Below are 19,362 nucleotides of genomic sequence, written 5' to 3' on the forward strand. Positions count from 1 at the left end.
TGCAAGCAGCAACAGGAAAGTGCTACAAGCATTAATCCAGGAGTGGTTTTACTGTACAGTAGAAATGTGCTAGGGAGAAAAAAAAAATTAGTGGTGGAAAGATTAGCTTTCTTTCTTTTGGATTTTTTAGTCATGAGGATCTTTGTTAAGGAAGGGAATTTTAAATCCTTTGGACAAGAAGAGAGAGGAAGAATGACAGCACTGAGCAAGAGAAGTCAAACAGGGTTTCATGAATGTTCCTGAGTGGAACAATTGGAGAGATCAGAGAAGTCATAATTCAATGCAGTCACACAGTGTATTTAAATAAAGTTTCCTTTGCCTAAAATAATTGTAAAATTTAAATTCCAGCCAGGTATTAGGTATAAAATGACTCTCTTTTTCTATTTAGTTATTCTATGAAAGTGTAGAAAACCTTCTTGTACACCTGTAAAATTGAAGGAGCAGACCATACTTTCCCTATCTATTAAACGTTGATTTTTACAGAAAAAGAGAAAAAATGTGTTCAAACTATAATGAAATACTAAATATCCATTAATAGATTTTGGTAGTCTTTGGGGTGGGGTATTTGGGAACATAAACGAAGTTTTTCTTCAGGAAGATTACAACTCAGAGTGGCTAAGTTATTTTCAAAATTTCATAATTCTGGGTCATTTTCAGCAAGTTGCCTAAGTTAAACAACTGTTTTAAATTTAATAATAGCCAATTCTTCCACTGTTGGAAGCAGAGATGCAACAGCTTTTATAAAAGTTCTTGCCTTATTAACAAATGCTAATTATGAGTAATGGGAGTCAAATTAGTTTCCATTTCTCCAAGAGCTGTACTGTATTTGCAAAGAATTTTAAAGAAATTGAATTAATCTGTTTGTTTTAATTACAATTTGTTTTCATAACAGCCAACCGACAGGTGATACTTACACTTGCTTGAATTACATCCACGGGTTATGTTTTCATGTTTGTAGCTGTATAATTTATTTTAGCTCAATGATAGTATTTAGTCATAAAATAAAACATAAATATTTTAAGAACAGACTGAAGATGTTTATTCCCTAAATAGATTATTACCTATTGGGCATGCACTTAACATCTGTGATATCGAATATAAAATCCAAATTACCTTGAATACTCTCTGCCTCATTTCCTGAAAAGTTTACATTTTCCTCTCATGAATTGGGTTGCCATGTTTAGCAAATGAAACTAGACAATGACAGTATATTTTCCTACATTTTTTTCTCCCCCATCCCACTGTTACCTCAATTATTATAAGGTATATATTTTTACTTTTTAAAATGGTAGAAGCCAAACAAAAAAAGAAATTGCTTTTTCTGGTCAGCAAATCATAAAGCTACTAAGGGATAGATGTTCCTCTTCCTTGCTTTAAAAATTGAGTTCCTTATTAGACACACTACGAATGTTTCCAGATAAGGTTCTAGTGCAGTTCAGTGGGGGAAGCAGGGAGAAGTATCGCTATCAAGGGCAGGTTTTATGAGGGTGTATTGCATCCTTAGGGCCAGGAGTCCGGAAGGTTCTTTTTGTTGCTTTTGTTGTTGTTGTTTTAACTTCTTTGAAAGGAGTGTCTCATGGGGGATAAAATGAAATCTTAGGTTATAGGAGTTAGGAAGGAGGTTTAGTTAAATATTGTGGGATAAATCATTTAATTTCCTTGAAGTTCGATTGGTATCTCTGGGGATTCTAGATATTTTTGTCAATCAGAATTTAATGATTACTCTGTACTAAACTGCAAGAATCATAGGAAGACTTGATTTCTATCAGGGAGCCCAACTGATTGCTAATCCTAATACTGTAAAATAAAATCTCAATACTTTGGTGAGCCTTGATTTCCTTATCTGTGATACTAGACTGGACCAATCTACTCTTAACCAAACAGAGGAGGTAACATTTCTTAATCAATTGGGGTCTTAAAATGACTGAGTTTTTAAATGAATTACATCAACATTTATATAAACCTTCTTGTCTTTGGATTTTCTTCTTGTTTTTTCATGTCGTTGTTTCATTTACCCACTCCAAGGTTAAATTTGATCAGATGTTTGAATATAGAATTCATACAAATATTGTGAGATTCACTTTTCCCATAGAGTAGAAGTTTGGCATGTAATTTAATAGCTCTGATTATTGCTATAAACATCTCCTTCTCCTCCATCTTCTACTTCATCTTCCTTTCTTCTTCCCTTTGTTAAACTCTTATACTCCTAAATAAGGGATTAGTGGTAGGTCAGTAATTTTTATTGTGTTTGCTAAATGCTTTTTTCACTTACACATTTTTATGTTTTCTCTGACCAATGGGAAACAAACTCAAATGGAGCTCCTGCTGTTGCAGTTTACTCTCTTGCTCATTGGGTCTTTTGAAAATATTTTATTTTGATCCCTGGATATGTTTCAAAAGAATACCACATAAAAGACCTTGGAAAAGATTAACTGGATACGGATGGGAAGTATACATACATTACCTGAAGACCTAAGATAGTGTAATACTGTGTAATACTTTTACTCCAGATGTATATGCCATTGCTTAATAATCTAGACATAAATAATTTTTAGAATACTTAATGACCAGATAAAAGATCTTCCTTGAAATTCTTTACTTCTAAAATTATTTCATTATTTTAACCAAATAATGTTTTTCTTACAAATACACTTCCTAATCTCAGATGGCTACTAACCAAAACCTCATTATTTCTTAGAAGATGGCTTAAGTCTCATTCTCCCTGAAGTTTGCTTCTGGTACCTGCAGCGAAATCAGGCACATGTTTTGTTTCGTTTTGTTTTGTTTAAGATAACAAATTGATCTCTGCAGTCTATATTGTGGCTGACTGCAGTGTCCTTACACATTGGGTCAGCTATCCATGTTGACACAAGGTTCAGAGAACTCATCTCTGAGCAGCATTCATCATTCCCTGGAAGAAGGAAGGATAATGTTTAAGGATAAGAATGATGAAATCATGATGGGATCTGGATTACTTAAGTGAATGAAAGAAAAACAAGACAAAATCTCTGGAATAGAGATCTTAGTATTTTTCTGTTTGTTTCTAAGTTTCTATGACATTCAGGAAATACTAGTATCACTGCCACTTCTAGTGATAATTGCCCTCCCAATAAATGTCCTTTCCTGACTTTATGAAAGTATAGATTATAAAGGTTTTTTATCAACTTAATTTAATTTCATGAGATATAATAATGATAAAGAATCAAATTTTCCTTCCACATGCTTTTTCAGGTCTTCACCATTTATCAGAATCTCATTTTATTTGAGACACAAATAATTATGTGGATGTTTTATTAGAGGAAAAAAAGGCACTCTGTTATCAAATTTAGATTTTTTGTGTGTGAATACAAAATTAAATAGAAAGCTGAAATTGTAATCTTGGAATTCTGCCAACATTTTCCTCTTGAGAAAAACAGTTGGGATCTGGGTTATCCATATTGGCTGTCTTCATTTTCACACTCATTTCACGATTACTTTTCTGTCCACGTTATTTTTCTTGAATTGACATATATTTAAAGAAACTGTGTTTTATGTAGTGTTTAATGTTTCTTAGTAGATAACTTGCATAGATATAGTACCATGAACCCAGTCATTCACCTGAAAGCCTTTCTGTGAAAATAGGCACTTTTAAAAATACAATGGACTACCTGTTTTCAAAATTTTACTGCATGACCACTGGGATATTCATGTTACTGAGGAAAGGTTCTTGAATGCTATTGAAGTTTTATCAGTTCTGTCTGACAAGAAATAGCTTAGATTGGCTATGAATGGAATGAGCCAATAACCGAGATAAACATCAGATAATATGTGAGTCCTTAAGACACTTTTGAGATATGATAAAACATGTCAGGGGAACCTATCTCAGTAACCTTCGAACCACAGAGTATTAGTTTTGAAAGATTAATCTTAATAGAGTTTGAATCAATTTATGCAATTCCCACACACACAATGAGACAGCAAGGTGCTTCTGTCTATTCTATTTATATTCCCTGAAGGTTAACTTTCAAAATGTATGTGTACTTTGCATTTGGAGAGCTGTCAGATGATTTTTAAGACTAGAAAACAGATTAGATTTTGAGACTGAATTTCTTATCCCACAGGGAATTTACATTTAAGCAGAAAGCCATTTTATGTATAAAAATGAAAGGAATTTAAAATTTTTACTTGATTTTTGAAGGATAAAGAATACAGACATTACATTAATTAAACCATAGGTAAAGTTTTAAGTATATTTCAAAATGGGCTATGTTCCTAATTACATTGGGTGTACAATTTAAAATACATGGTTTTAAAATTACAGAAAATATTCTGAGGCACATATTTTCATGGAAATTCTTGAACTAGTTTGTATGTTTTATGCATGAACACTTGCAGTGGCAAGCCAAAATGACTTATTGGAAAGAGTGTATTTCCCGTAAGCACCTGAGCACTTGGGTGATCTATGCTTTTGGTATGGCACTAGCTTAACTAGATGTGAGAGGGTTAGGTATTTTGGGAATAGGGTCATTAACATAATGTGGGTTATTCTGAAGTCAGGGGAATATAGGTGATCTAAACACAATCAAGGTCATGAAGCAGCAGCTGATGTTCAAGTCAGCTAACATTTTTTTTTTTTTAATTTAGGCCACCTTGATAGAAGGATATTTTTCCTAAATATATATAACCATGTTAAACCCATTATAAGATTATATAAGGAAAGTGATTGTTATACCAGCAAATATGCCTTTGTTGAGCCTATCCTGTGAATGTGGTCTTACACATGTGCAATTAAGGTAGGAAAGAAGCCAGTTTAAAGAAAAGGCAAATTCAGTATGAATTCAATCTTTTTTTTCTCCAAGATTTCATTTATTTATTTGACAGAGAGAGAGAGAGAGAGAGCAGGAACACAAGCAGGGGGAGTGGGAGAGGGAGAAGCAGGCTTCCCACAGAGGAGAGAGAGAGAGAGAGAGCAGGAACACAAGCAGGGGTGGTGGGAGAGGCAGAAGCAGGCTTCCCACAGAGGAGGGAGCTTGATGCAGGGCTTGATCCCAGGACCCTGGGATCATGACCTGAGCCAAAGGCAGATGTTTAAGGACTGAGCCACACAGACACCCCTGAAGTCAATTATCTTAGTTAAAATTTCTCTCGAGGCACCTGGGTGGCTCAATGGGTTAAAGTCTCTGCTTTCGGCTCAGGTCAGGATCCCAGGGAGCCTGCTTCCCTTCCTCTCTGTCTGCCTGCCTCTCTGCCTACTTGTGATCTCTGTCTGTCAAATAAATAAAATCTTAAAAAAAAAAAAATTTCTCTCTAAGCAATGATCCTTAATGATGGTGAATTAGATGAGCTGCCTTTTTTAAAGAGAGAGGCTGTGGCAAGATAAGATGACAGTAATATGATTTGTAAAATTTTCTTTCTGGAGCTTTTATAGTTAATAATTAAACCTAATTATAACTCTCCCTCAGTAAATTATAACAATATAAAGTTGATGACTGCTAAAAATCAGCAAGTTTGCAGTGTTTTCCAGCAGCTATTTCAGGCTACTTTATGAAGGGTGTGAAACAAAGATCAGTCAATCAAATCAGGATGACATTCATTTACAAGAATTTTGAAAAGACTAAAGATATAGCTGAAATTGTTAGCTCAGCTATAAACCCGATTTAGAGAAATTATCCATGTAATTTCTTGTCTACTCTACTCTTGTCTACTCTTTTTACTTCTTGTCTTCTAGGTCAGACATGGTTTTATGTGTAAGTCCAAAGTTGCAGTTTGCCATTTAAATAATTACATAGAAAGTTACAAAAAAGGTCAGAAAATCCTATCTAGGTACTTCCCTTTGACATTGTCACAAGAGAAATGTAATGTATGCCATTACCTTTAGATAACACTGCATGATTCCATCCCAGGCTCCTATGAGAATTAATGATCAACATGGATATTATGTTTGAGGGAGGATTTCAAGTGTTCCTTGAAGTCTCTCTTAGGTTTGTAAATATTTGCTTCAGACAAAACTCAGATGTAGACGAATCTTTTATATCTATATCATCTATATCTATGTCTATGTCTATGTCTATATCTATCTGTAATTGCACAATCTAATCTGTAATTGCACATAATTTTATTTCTAGACCCATATCAATGCTTTTAACCTTTTCTCACAGATCTTCTTGAATCATTTCCATTGCTCTATTCTGGACACATTCCAAGGTTTCCACATCCCTCTTAGTCGTGGAGACACACAACAGTAGTGATTTTTTTTATGAGCAAAGCTGAATGGAATCTCACTTGTTTTTCCTTCTGCTGCAAGACTTTGTGGGACTGTCAAGGAGAAAATAAATATTTGTTACTTTTGGTAATGAAAAATTATGTATGACTCAGCAACACATGGTGAGCAGATGTCTTGAGTAAGAGCCCACTCCTGTACATCAGACCTGTCACTGAGTCTATAAATAGAGAAAAAATACGGGAGAATAAGCTACATCTCTGATTCTGCTCAATTACATTGATTAGAAATGCTAAAGTTTGGGTTTTGGATGTAACAATGATCCTGTCTGTATGGATGACTGGTCAACACATATTTAAGTGAGCCATGCACCTGGAAAACAACTGTCCCTCAAGCCCCATCACCACATACAGAGGCTATCTGAATAAATGAGAGTCTTTTCGATGTTCAAACACAGAAATTCAATGGTGGATATCTTGCTTTAGAATTGCTAGGTTTGCCTAATTAAGTTGACCATCTCTGCCTTTTCCATTCTTGCAGGTAAGAGCTAAAATTTTACCTTACCCATCCTGCATAAATTGGACTTGCTCTGACACTTCTCATAGAAGATGTTACTGAGCTTCCAGTATGTAAAGTAAATGCTTACAAAAGACATTTCTTCTGGATAGAAATCTGCCCTATCAAATTGCCCCTCCCTTTTTCCCCAGATCATTTTTTCAGTTTGGGAATTGACAAGAGAACTAGATTTGGATTAGTAACTGCAGGAATTGAACTGTGTAGAGTTTACAAGGTGTCTGTATGGCTTAGTCTGTTAAGCATCTGCTTTTGGCTTAGGTCATGATGCTGGCTCAGGGTCCTGGGATGGAGCACCACATTGCATTGGGGTCCCTACTCAGGGGAGAGCCTGCTTTTCCCTCTGCCTCTGCCCCTTCCCCTGCTTATGCTCTTTCTCTCTGTGTGTGTGTGTGTGTGTCAAATAAATAATTAAAATCTTTAAAAAAAATATGGAGAGTTTACAAAAGGGCCACTGCTTAGACAATAAGTATCCTTTTTGTAGGTGCTGATTCCCTAGAAATAATACACTTGTAACGTTGCAGTGTGACTGTTTTCAAGCTTGCATTAATACTTTGATACTTACAGTAGAGTATTGTTTTCATAATACTGGTAAAATGCAATGGGACATATATGCTCCTATGTCTTATAATTTTCTGGATAAATGCTCTATAAACATAAGAAAGGCTGGGCAATTTGAGTGATCCTATGAGAAACCTATTGTGTTATCATATTGAAGTCCAGGAACCAGATTTAGTTATCTTTGTATATGATAAAACACTACTATGGTCCCCAAACATAGTACATACTCTGTATTTTTGTCAGATTACATTAACAGTTCTCTCACAGCTAGCCACTATTAGAATGAGATTTTGAAGCATTCTCCCAAAACCCTAAGTTAAGAGTTTTTTCCCTCTCAAGCTATCTCTTGGTCACTTCGTGAAGATGTTTTCCTTCGTTGTAATCATAACCTTTCAGGTTATGAAAAGGTTCTTAAAAAATTGATAAGCCTATTAAAAAAGTCTGGGTTTTTTTTTTTTGGTTTATTTAAGCAGATTGAAAAATTTACCTTCAACAATAAAGGCAAATTTTAACCCTGGGCTTTGATATCATATAGCATATGTTCCTTTATTTCAAAGTTGAAAATACAGTAATAGCTAATGAAATAACTATGATCACTGGATTGTGATGGAACATACTTACTTTCTAAAATCAGTCAGTAGCTGAGACACTGCTTTAGTATCTGTACTAGAAAGAAGAATTGATAAGAAATTTTTCTATACTGTGCCATTTAGAAAATGCTGATTAACTGTCATTTAGGTAGGAGTCTCACTCAGCTACAGGGCAGCATTTATTAGAATGTCATTCTTTCCTTTTGCTTTCTACTCCCTGATTTTTCTTTTATACTTTGTTGCCAGGACTGCTTATTCACTGAAAATTACTAACACTTAGACCTCTTATTTGAGAATGCCTTACTGATAGACATGGAAAAGACTGATAATTTGCAGAATGACCTAACTAAACTTCATTGCAAGGAAATCTAGTGGCCAATCTTTGTCAGCAGCGGACACCTGGTTATTATCCTAGGAAGAGACGTTTTTTGCTCCTTAGGCTCATGGATGATAGGCATTTTATAAGCTCTTTCTAAATGCTATAAAGTTAAGGTCAATAAACCTTTGGGTTAACTATAGTCAGGAATAATTTTATTCTCGTTTTTTACCAGCAAAATAAAATAAAATAAAATAAAAAAATCTTTCTCTCTTATGTTTTATAGCCCCCAATTTTTTAGCCCCTCTCTAGTATTTTGAGTTAACTTCTAGTCTCCCATCTCACTTCTTTTTCCTCTCTTCCTCTATTTATCTTAGGCATCAAAGTCTCCTAAAATGAATATCTCCTTCCCATAATTTAATGTATTATTTCATTGGCCTTACTTATAAATTGCTCATTTTCTTAATATATAGAAAAATAACATAATATATAATATAATACAAACTAATTATCTATGTACAAATTAATTACATACAATGTGGAAACACTCCACTATAATTACTGCTCATTGACATAAATATCTGCTCCAAATCAGAAGTTTCACTTGCAGTTTTGATGGTTGTTTTATTTTTCTCTTAAGAATAGATGCTCTTGTTTTCCTCACTACTTTATGCTTAATTCAGTTTTATTGTAAAGCCTTGATCAATTACTGAACCTTTCTGGCATACATACGTGTGCTCTCTTCTACCCCAGTATTGTGTAGTGTATAATGTGTATCATCACCAGTTCCCCATTTGTCATCTGTCTTGTCCTAAACCAAGTCTTGCCCATGTTAAAAATTCTATAACTGCCATCATCTTGGAAATGTCATGACATTCATGGATCAATAAAATCCTTTCCCAGAGAGGATGAGAAATATATGAAAAGAGCTTACTAAATTCAAACGGTTTCTTTTAAAGGTCCAAAGGATGAGTAAGAGATTTGTATGAAAGTGATTTCAGGGAGGGGTTGTTGGATGAGAGTAGGATGACACTGACAAGGTAGGTTATAGTGGTGGGGAATTGAGGGGGTGAGAGGAAGTTCAATTTGAGATATCTTTAAGATTCCTTCATCCTAGAGATTATTTTCCTTAGAAGAGTGCAAGTAAAAGGGTGAAGAATTCAGGACTGCAAAGTGCAGAGGCTCCTTAGTGGCCATCAAGTCTCTGCAGTTTACTAGGCCACACTAAGATATAATGAGGTGCTTTGTATGCACTGTGTGTAAGAGAGAAATCAGCTCACCAAATGCCTTTTTTGGGAGGGTGGGTGCTGTGATGACTTACAGTCAGGGGCAGCTTTGTGAATTTGAGGGATCATAAAGATGCTGGAAGGAGTCCTGTGTGTCCAGGGAATCAGATAGAAAACAAAAAAGGATTTTGATGTCCGTGCCCTCAATGTCACCCTAGAGCAAATAAGGAAAGGGAAGAATTGTGTGATAAAGGCTGTGACATCAGAAAAATGGGCAAAGTAATTTTGCAGTTATAGTTAGAAAATCATTAAAGTCTGATGTTTAATAGGTAACTGAAATGAAGAAGGTAAGCAGAATGTCAAGGTCCTTTTAAAAAGCTCAAAGATTACAAAACAAATCAAACGTTCTGGCAGCTTCTCAGACGCTTGCAGGCTGGAGAATTCACAGAGTAACAAGGTGCATGGGGTTTCTCAAGTTTCCTTTCCTTGAACAAAAAGCAAATTTAAACAAAAAGGGTATACAGTGTATGTAACAACAATGCTGCCAGATGTACATGATGAGACCTTTAAAATTTACCCATTTTCTAAAATCAAAGAAAAATTTTGGCTTATTACTTTCTATGGACTTCAATAGGAACAATTCAGGTAGATATGCTTTTTCAAAGCATTTTTTTAATATAATTTTTTATTTTTTATAAACATATATTTTTATCCCCAGGGGTACAGGTCTGTGAATCACCAGGTTTACACACTTCACAGCACTCACCAAAACACATACCCTCCCCAATGTCCATAATACCACCCCCTTCTCCCAAACCCCCTCCCCCCAGCAACCCTCAGTTTGTTTTGTGAGATTAAGAGTCACTTATGGTTTGTCTCCCTCCCAATCCCATCTTCTTTCATTTATTCTTCTCCTACCCACTTAAGCCCCCATGTTGCATCACCACTTCCTCATATCAGGGAGATCATATGATAGTTGTCTTTCTCCGCTTGACTTATTTCGCTAAGCATGATACGCTCTAGTTCCATCCATGTTGTCGCAAATGGCAAGATTTCATTTCTTTTGATGGCTGCATAGTATTCCATTGTGTATATATACCACATCTTCTTGATCCATTCATCTGTTGATGGACATCTAGGTTCTTTCCATAGTTTGGCTATTGTGGACATTGCTGCTATAAACATTCGAGTACATGTGCCCCTTTGGATCACTACGTTTGTATCTTTAGGGTAAATACCCAATAGTGCAATTGCTGTGTCATAGGGCAGTTCTATTTTCAACATTTTGAGGAACCTCCATGCTGTTTTCCAGAGAGGTTGCACCAGCTTGCATTCCCACCAACAGTGTAGGAGGGTTCCCCTTTCTCCGCATCCTCGCCAGCATCTGTCATTTCCTGACTTGTTGATTTTAGCCATTCTGACTGGTGTGAGGTGATATCTCATTGTGGTTTTGATTTGTATTTCCCTGATGCCGAGTGATATGGAGCACTTTTTCATGTGTCTGTTGGCCATCTGGATGTCTTCTTTGCAGAAATGTCTGTTCATGTCCTCTGCCCATTTCTTTTTTTTTTCTTTTTTTTTTATAAACATATATTTTTATCCCCAGGGGTACAGGTCTGTGAATCACCAGGTTTACACACTTCACAGCACTCACCAAAACACATTCCCTCCCCAATGTCCATAATACCACCCCCTTCTCCCAAACCCCCTCTCCCCAACAACCCTCAGTTTGTTTTGTGAGATTAAGAGTCACTTATGGTTTGTCTGCCCATTTCTTGATTGGATTATTTGTTCTTTGGGTGTTGAGTTTGCTAAGTTCTTTATAGATTCTGGACACTAGTCCTTTATCTGATATGTCGTTTGCAAATATCTTCTCCCATTCTGTCAGTTGTCTTTTGATTTTGTTAACTGTTTCCTTTGCTGTGCAAAAGCTTTTGATCTTGATGACATCCCAATAGTTCATTTTTTCCCTTGCTTCCCTTGCCTTTGGCGTTGTTCCTAGGAAGATGTTGCTGCGGCTGAGGTCAAAGAGGTTGCTGCCTGTGTTCTCCTCAAGGATTTTGATGGATTCCTTTCGCACATTGAGGTCCTTCATCCATTTTGAGTCTATTTTTGTGTGTGGTGTAAGGAAATGGTCCAATTTCATTTTTCTGCATGTGGCTGTACAATTTTCCCAGCACCATTTGTTGAAGAGGCTGTCTTTTTTCCATTGGACATTCTTTCCTGCTTTGTCGAAGATTAGTTGACCATAGAGTTGAGAGTCTATTTCTGGGCTCTCTATTCTGTTCCATTGATCTATGGGTCTGTTTTTGTGCCAGTACCATGCTGTCTTGGTGATGACAGCTTTGTAATAGAGCTTGAAGTCCGGGATTGTGATGCCACCAACGTTGGCTTTCTTTTTCAATATCCCTTTGGCTATTCGAGGTCTTTTCTGGTTCCATATAAATTTTAGAATTATTTGTTCCATTTCTTTGAAAAAGATGGATGGTACTTTGATAGGAATTGCATTAAATGTGTAGATTGCTTTAGGTAGCATAGACATTTTCACAATATTTATTCTTCCAATGCAGGAGCATGGAACATTTTTCCATTTCTTTGTGTCTTCCTCAATTTCTTTCATGAGTACTTTATAGTTTTCTGAGTATAGTTTCTGTGTCTCTTTGGTTAGGTTTATTCCTAGGTATCTTATGGTTTGGGGTGCAATTGTAAATGGGATTGACTCCTTAATTTCCCTTTCTTCTGTCTTGCTGTTGGTGTAGAGAAATGCAACTGATTTCTGTGCATTGATTTTATATCCTGACACTTTACTGAATTCCTGTATAAGTTCTAGCAGTTTTGGAGTGGAGTCTTTTGGGTTTTCCACATATAGTATCATATCATCTGCGAAGAGTGATAATTTGACTTCTTCTTTGCCGATTTGGATGCCTTTAATTTCCTTTTGTTGTCTGATAAGTCAAGGCCAACCAAAAACACAAGACCATCCTAAAATTCAACAAGATTTTTTCCAAGAAGCAAAATTAGAATTCTGTAATTATGTTCCAAAGATTACAAAACACATGCTCTTTTACTAATATGTTATGGATTAATGGTGTATTAAAAATTCATTTCAGAGTGATGGAAGAAGTTAAAAAATTAGTATTTAGATTAAAATTAACTTTTAATTTTTCAAGGTAACATAAATATAGATAGAAATTTTGCTTTTCTGTCATCCACTGAGTGGAAAGATAACAATGAAATTATACTTGATTCTAATTTTAAAATATAGCCGATAAAGAACTACAAATTCATTTCTGTAGGGCTTTACCTAAAATTAATCCATTTAATAAATCTGTTCTAAATATTTGTCATTTTTCAGGTACTGTACCTGGATTGTATGAATTTCTGAGGCAGAAAAACATTTATTTACAGAACAGAAAGGCTTTGTGGACCACATATCATTGGATTTGTCATAAAAGATGAAGATGAATACCATATGCTCTCACTTCATGTGGAATCTAAAATAATGAAAAATTTTTTCTAAGTTTGAGATGGCCATTTTCAGATTTTTGAATGATGATGACATGATTGATTGTCAATCTAATCTGACAGTAGTGTTGTGCAATAGTTTGGAATTGGAGATTCTGACACATGGAAGACAGTTAAAAGATGGTAATGAGAGGAAAGAGCATTTTAAATGTATTGGCAAGTGTTAGGAGAGTATAGGGAGCCTGGGAAAAATTTTTTGACGTCAGTAGTTTGATTTCTGTAGCGAAAAGAACATCCGGAGGCGAATGAGAAATCATATTTAAAAGTTAGGTAAGGCTGGACCACTAGGAGCCTTGAATTATGCACTACAAACTTTGAAACTCATTTCCTAGTAGTTGGAATAGAATTATTGAAGGATTTTCAGTAGGAAAATGACATGATTAATTGATGTGTTTGTTGTCATGGAATATGATTGCTTAAATATCATTAAAATGTGTATTGACTACTAAAAGCACTTCCAAAACATGTTAGTATATCAATGAAATTGAATTATCTGAGGCTTAAGTGTTTCTTTATTATTGCCCCATTAGTCCAGAACTGAACATCAACTCTATTTTTGTGCATACAGATATGCACATGTAATGTATCAGTCCTCAATTTTAAGAGGTATTATTGAAAATAAAGTGACCGATATTTGCTTTATTCAAGTTTGAATACACCTAGGCATTTGATTAGTGCACAGATATTACTTCCTCTTTCAGTTGCCATTTATGATTACATATTTTAATTTCTCCATACATTTCAAAGTACCATGTGATTTTTAATTGCTGAACACCAAGATCCTCTTACAGTCTTGCATACAAAGTTTATGACCTTTAACTGCATTCTACCTAGGACCAGATGTTTAGACATTATTCTGCATGTGGACAGATTATGCAGATATTAGAGTTGCTTCAAAGTTAATTGGTGTCAACCTGTAATCCATATACTTGTTTTGGGTAAATGTGAGCCTACTACCATTTTTTTTTTTAAATAGTCAAGTTAAGACTTTAGGAAATACTAATGAAAATGCAAAAAAAAAAAAATCTATCTGTGCACTGGCAGTTCTGTCCTTTTACAACATACATCTTTTGTGTCAAAGCTCTGAGTCACAGTCATTGTCCTCAAATATTATTGAATGGGTTTTTGTTCATCTTTGTCAGATGTGCTACATGAAAGTTACATCTTCAACGTGATGAATTTTGGATAGGTTATACAATACACAGGAAGACCTAACAGTGCTTAAACTGAAGAATCTTTATTGACAAGAGTTTATTTCACTTATATTAAAAACATATGCTATTGACTATCATCAGTAGGCTTGGCATTTGAGTCCTAGTGGTGGTAAGAGCATTGTTGACTTCACAACTTTAACAGAACCCATGAATCCAAATGTTATATAAATATTTCCAACAATTACAAAAGTATAACAAATAATATAGTTAAATACTGTATACTCAACATGAAGCTTTGTCAGATCTTAACATTAACAACATAAACATTGACTGGCATCTGAAATAAATAAGTATTTTTTTTAGAAATAAATAAATATAGAGATAGTAGATCTTTCTTCTCTTTATGACCTGTGCTTTTTTTGTTGTTGTTGGGTTTCTTGTGATGTCCCTCAGCTGTGTGTGCATAGTTTAGAAGGCAGCTAGTGAACCTGGAAGAATTTGATGTCAGATTTTGGACATCTGACTTATCTGTGCTTCTTTCTCTAGAAGTTTGCTCGTCAAGTAGTAGTCAGTTTGGTTGTCTCAAGCGCCAGCCTATGTTCCTTATCCCAGAGAGATCACTGCTTTCTGGTAAGGTGATGTTTTCTATCATCTGAATTAGAATATATCCTAAGGAAAAAATCCAGGATAAATGTTGACCTCCTGTCATGCCTATCTTCTGTGAATGATAATAGTTCCTCCGATTCCTGCTTATAAGGACTCTTCAGTGCTTTTGAAAATTTATATCTTAAATAGGATACAGCTTTTATAATTTTGGTAGGAGATTTATTCCAATAATAGCTATAGTCTATAATGACCCAAATTCAATGTCAAATAACAAATCTTTTTTTTAAAATATTTTTATTTATTTATTTGACAGACAGAGATCACAAGCAGGCAGAGAGACAGGCAGAGAGGAGGAAGCAGGCTTCCCGCTGAGCAGAGAGCCCGATGGGGGGCCCGATCCCAGGACCCCGGGATCATGACCTGAGCCGAAGGCAGAGGCTTTAACCCACTGAGCCACCCAGGTGCCCCCCAACAAACCTTTTAAAATTATATTTTCCTGTTGCTCATTACTAGTTTATGAGAATTCAATATGTGAAGTTTTTATGACCTAATGATTTATAAGAAAAATGAAGAGCTTTCTCATTAGTTCTGTTATTTTAACTTTATGTCCTTTTAGATTTTTTAATATAGGCAATTCTTTCTTTAAAAAAATAGTTTATTTATTTGTCAGAGAGAGAGAGAGAGAGAGAGCGCAGGCAGGGGGAGCAGCAGGCAGAGGACAAAGCAGGCTTTTCACCAAGCAGAGAGCCTGATGTGGGACTCGATTCCAGGACCCCGAGATCACGACCCAAGCCAAAGGCAGATGCTTAACCAACTGAACCACCCAGGCATCCCAATTCTTTTTTTTTTTCCCTTGTAAATAATTTGCTGTGCTGTGGTTCATTTACAGTCATTTTACTTAAAATTTATTTTTCTTTCTTACAAGTTTGCCAGGACTTCTTCAATCTTGAATGGATGATACTATAATGGGCTTATTTTCCTCTGTATTTCTGATTTTAAAGGGAATGCTTATAACATTTAGAATGATTATATATCTTTGTTTTCCAAGAGTAGTTATTATTAAAGCATGCTTACTAGTAATGTTTCTTTTAGCACGGGAGAAGTCTCGCAGGACTTCTACTTCTGGAAAGGATATAGAAGGTAATGATGGCAGGCCAGTGATATCTTCTCTGCAACTGGAAAAAAAAACTGAAGAAATTATAAGAATCTTATTTTTAAGGGATTATAGGGCTTTGAAAGCAATGAAGACAAAATGAAATTATAGAGTGGAACACCTTTCCGTAGTGAAATGATGATCACTAGCCACTGTTTTCTGAGTTACTTCAGGAATTTTGAAAGTATAATGAAGTTTGTACTTGGACTGGTCAAAGAGCCTCTTATGGAGGGAAGAAAAATCAGGAAAGCTTTTAGATATTAAATAAGGTTGAAACAACAATTGGGAAATTTAAGGAACCTTAGATACACAATAAACTTTAACAAATGTATGTTTTTTGGGTTTGGAGAATGTAAAGGGAAGAGGAATCAAGCCAAAAGGTGGTGTGAAATCTTTTGCATTAGCTACTGAAGAACATTACCTGTTGGGAAAGTGAGTAGCCCTGAGTACATTTCTGGACTTGTGCTCACTCTACATCTCCTGGATTTTCAAACTTTGTAGGAAACATGCATTTTGGGAACTGTGAGAGACAGAACTCGGGCATTTTTTTAGGATGAAAGAAATAAATACCCAACAATCTCTTGGTCAAAACTTGGAAGATCACACCAGAAGAATGAAATGAATCAGAGGTAGACTCAGTCATTAAATCTTCAACCATGCCCTGTGCCAGCTCAATTTTTTTTTTTTTTTTGCTATATTGCTATAATCAACTTTTGACACCAACTTACAAAAACAGAAGGTATTTTTTCTGTTGTAAGATAATAACATCTGTTGCCCTTATAGTTCTTTTATAGATCATTCCTGGAAAATAATAAAATATTTACTAGGCATTAAAAAAGGAAAGAAAACATATTGATAATAAAAAGGAAACACACACTAGAAGCATATCTTTTTTTGATCTAGATATTGGAGTTGGCTGACAAGAACTTTGTGACAATATAAAAAATTAAGAAATATAGGAAGAAAAAGCATTAAAAAGATGTAACTTCAACAAAAATAGAAATCTATTAAAAATAATCAGATGGAAATTACAGAGCCAGAAAATATTACACAACTCAAAAGAACTTACAAAGAACTCAAAAGATCAGTTTAGTAACAAATTGTACAAAGCTGAAGACAGGATGAGTTAATTCAAAAATAGGCAAATAGAAAATACTAAATGCAGAGAGGAAAAGAGTAAAATTAAAAAAACTGCCTGAGAGACGTGGACATACTAAGAAGACTTAATGTAATTATAATTGGAATCAAAGAAAGAGAGATGAGAGAATATGTGTCAGAGGCAAAATTCAGAGATCAGGTAACTGAGAATTTTCAAAATTTGAACAAAGATACAAATAAGGGCATTCAATAGCTTACCAAATCTCAGGACAAATACAAAAAAAAAAAATTACACCAAAGCTCATCATAGTAAAACTGTTAAAAAAGAGTAAGCATTCAAAAATAAAAAGGACGCATTGCTCTCAAAGAAATAACCAGAATGATAGTGACTTCTCAGAAGAAATGATGAAAATTAAAAAAAAAAAAATAGTGATGATACTTCTAGAAAATAACTGCCAGCTGAAATTTTTATATCCAAATATGTTCTTCAAAAAATAGGGTAAAATAAATTTTGAGACGAAGCTGAAGCAATTTGTCACCAGCGGACTTCCACTAAAAAACAAATAGGAAAGGGAAAATGATCCCACATGGAAAATGATTTCCCACATGGAAATGTGGAAGTGCAGTAAGATAAATATATAGGCAAGTGTAAAAATTATAGATTACGTAAAATAATAGTTATATTGTTTTTATATTATTTATATAGATATATGTAAAATATATACCTAATATATATTAGAATGAAATTATATTTAGAACTTAAATGTATGACTATAATAATATAAATGGCAAGAGAGGGATGCCTAGATGGCTCATTCAGTTAAGCATCTGTCTTTGGCTCACGTCATGATCCTGGGGTCCTGAGATCCAGCCCTACCTGGGGCTCCCTGCTCAGTGGGAAGTCTGTTTCTCCCTCTTCCTGTGCCCCTCCCCCTGCTCATGCTCCTGCTCTCAAATGAATTAAATAAATAAATAAATAAACCTTTGAAATAGAATAAAAGTCAGGAGAGATAACTGTATTTTGAAATTCTGTGATTCCAGTCGGTATCAGGAAAGGAGTAAGAATAATCAGTTTGTTAGATCGTAATAACTCAGTGATATGTGTTGTAATATCTAGTATAACCACAATAAGGATAGTAAAAGAATATATAATCTACATGTTATTTGAAAAAAACAAAGGGACCTATAAAATATTTAATTTATCCAGAGGTATAGAAAGACAAAGAATGTAAAGCAGGTGGTCTAAATAGAAGAAAACAGTAATAGGGTAGAGCCAAACGTAACTATAATTATATTTTATGTACATGAATAAATATTGCATTTAAGGATTATTCAATTTGGGTTAAAAAACCATATTCTCCTTATAAGATAAACATTTCGAATATAAGGACACAGAGAGGTTAAAAATCAATGAGTAGAAAAGAAATATACAAATCCTTAATAAAAGTTAGGTGATTTAGCTATACTGATGTTGGAGTAAACTTTAAGGCAGGAGGCATTTAAAATAAGAAAGAAGCACTTCATGGGGCGCCCAGGTGGCTCAGTCAATTGAGCATCAGACTCTTGGTTTTGGCTCAGGTCATGATCTTAGGATCATGCCCACACTGGGGCTCTGTACTCAGCAGGTTGTCTGTTTGAGATCCTTTCTCTCCCTCTCCCTCTCCCTCTGCCCCTTCCCTTGCTCAAGAGCACACATATACACACACTCTCTGTCTCTAAAACAAAGAAATCAGTCTTTAAAAAGGATACACTTCATAATAATGAAGAGGCTGATCCAGCATAAGATACAAAAATCTTCTATCTATATACAACTCCAAACAAAGCTTCGAGACATCCAAAGCAGAAATTGACAAAACTAAAAAGTAAAAGAAACAAATCTACTGTTGCAGTGGAAGATGTTAACACACCTCACCCCTATCAATGACTGATATGCAGACCAAAAAATTTAAGTATATAGAAGATTGAACTACTTAGTTAACAACTTGTCCTAATTGTGTGTGTGTGTGTGTATACACACATGTATATATATGTGTGTGTGTATCTATATATCTACAGATATATATATATATATATATACATACATATATATATATATATACTGCAACTAATGATGGCAGAATTCACAATAGTTTTTTTTTCTTTTTTTTTTTAAGATTTTATTTACTTATTTGACAGAGAGAGAGAGGTCACAAGTAGGCAGAGAGGCAGGCTGAGAGAGGGGGGAAGCTGGCTCTCCACTGAGCAGAGAGCTCGATGCAGGCCTCGATCCCAGGACCCTGAGATCACAACCTAAGCCAAAGGCAGAGGCTTAAACCACTGAGCCACCTAGGCACCCTAGTTTTTCAAACTTATATGATACAT

The sequence above is a fragment of the Mustela putorius genome, unplaced genomic scaffold (genome assembly GCF_011764305.1).
Source record: "Mustela putorius furo isolate JIRA1106 unplaced genomic scaffold, ASM1176430v1.1 tig00003898_pilon_pilon_pilon, whole genome shotgun sequence".
In the NCBI taxonomy this organism is placed as follows: domain Eukaryota; kingdom Metazoa; phylum Chordata; class Mammalia; order Carnivora; family Mustelidae; genus Mustela; species Mustela putorius.